Source organism: Hylaeus anthracinus, unplaced genomic scaffold, assembly GCF_026225885.1.
Source record: "Hylaeus anthracinus isolate JK02 unplaced genomic scaffold, UHH_iyHylAnth1.0_haploid 11978, whole genome shotgun sequence".
In the NCBI taxonomy this organism is placed as follows: domain Eukaryota; kingdom Metazoa; phylum Arthropoda; class Insecta; order Hymenoptera; family Colletidae; genus Hylaeus; species Hylaeus anthracinus.
The window spans coordinates 3,494,060-3,496,122 of record NW_026534326.1 but is presented as its reverse complement, the minus strand read 5'-3'; positions in this window follow the sequence as shown (position 1 = coordinate 3,496,122).

Sequence of the window (2,063 nt, the reverse complement as noted above, 5' to 3'; positions counted from 1 at the left end):
ATTAATATTGTATTATTAGATATTGCTAGGCAGAACTTATTGTTCTATGTTGAAGTGGAATAAATTGTGAATATTATTGTTCTTATATTATTAGATGTCGTTGGATAGAACTTATTGTCCTATATTAAATTGGAATAAATTTTGAAGATATTACTATTATATTATTAGAGGTTATTAGATTAGAGTCTCATCTGCAAAGAGATTTCAGTTTACAGAGGATGTATTCTACGATGAAGTGGAATTACTTGTAGAAATATGACTACTGGTACTGTGAGGATATTAATATTGTATTATTAGATATTGCTAGGCAGAAGTTATTGTTCTACATTAAATTGGAATAAATTGTGAAGATATCAAAGTCTCATCTGCAAAGATTTTTGAGATTTCAGCAAACGCATAGAACTAGCCCTACATTCCAATATTTAGTTACCAAGATGAAGGTACTTGGCCACCCTGTGAAAAGTCTAGACAAAGACTTTCTTCTTCCTAATAGTAAGCTAGGGTACACTCTAATCTTTGGGATCGTCGTTTCTGTTCATAGGGGAAACGTTTGATCGCACAAATCGTGCCCCACGCAACATCTATGAGATTTATTCTATCGTTTCCGGGTTAGGACCACCTGGTATGTTTTCGTGGAGACGATAAGAATTCATCAGCTGGCTCGGGGTCACGAATAAATGAATCACAATGAAAGAAACACCGCGACACGTTTTTCAAGACCGACCCAGCGAGATTGTATCTCTGTAACGTGGTCAATTATTATTTTTCTTTTTTTAAGCTTTTTATAATTTCGGCTTTCGCGACACATCCAATTTTCAGCAAGCTCCTAAATTCCATTTTCTTTAATTTGAACAAATTCGAAGTGACGATATGTATGTTCCATTAGAAGTTGTGCGAAAATAACAAAACTTTGATGTCTTTTATCAAATTGAGACGGTCTCGTTAAATACAACTCGTTAAATACAAGATTCTCGAAAATTATACAAGGAAGCTTTTTTGTAGAGAATTAAATTGCCTACGAAAAAGCCTTATGAGTCAAGTTTGTAGGATTGATATTTTTCGAATTATATAGCTTGATATCGAATTTTTAATTGAAACTGGTGTAGAATCATACAGGTAATTTTTATTAAAACATAACTTGTTAAATATTGATTTTTCGAAAATTATACAAAAGAGCGTTTTTGTAGAGAATTGAATTATCTACGAAAAAGTCTTATGAGTCAAGTTTGCATGATAAATACTTCGCGAATTATATAGCTTGAAATAAGTAATGAATTCTGCTGTAGAATCATATAGGTAGTTTTTAGGAAATAGTTCGTCAAATATTGATTTTTCGAAAATTATACAAAGGAGCTTTTTTGTAGAGAATTGGATTATCTACGAAAAAGTCTTATGAGTCAGGTTTGTAGGATTGATATTTTTCGAATTATATAGCTTGATACAAAATTTGTAATTAAAACTGGTGGAAAATCATATAGGTAATTTTTATTAAAACATAACTCGTTAAATATTGATTTTTCGAAAATTATTCAAGGGAGCTTTTTTGTTGAGAATTAAATTATCTATAGAAAAGCCTTATGAATCATGTTCGTACCTAAATTGCATTTTCGTTTAAAATTATACTGTACAGTCTGGTCGCTTCGAATAGAAGAATTCGAGAGAGTCGATAAGATAAAATAATCTGTAGATCTTCATAGCGGAACGAGAATCGAGTTAATGTTATTGTTGCGACCCACGATGACTCACGCGGACCACGTTGATTTTTCTCGAGTGGATCAACGAATGAGCGTCGATCCGTCGTGCTATACGCTTAGGGGGTTACGTTTTACGGAGTCGTTTGTCCTATAACCAAATGTTTTAGTATTCGCGACTTCGAGGACTACTCTGACAACAAGGGTCCTCTAAGCGTGACGCTGACTTCTTAATTAATTTTTACACAGCGGTAGATAACAACCGAAGCTAATATTACGTAGTTTCGAGGATAGACCATTTACAATTAATAAGGTACAGAAGCAATTATGGCGCGGTCGGTAAATAGTTATAGTTACTTTTATTAATCCGTT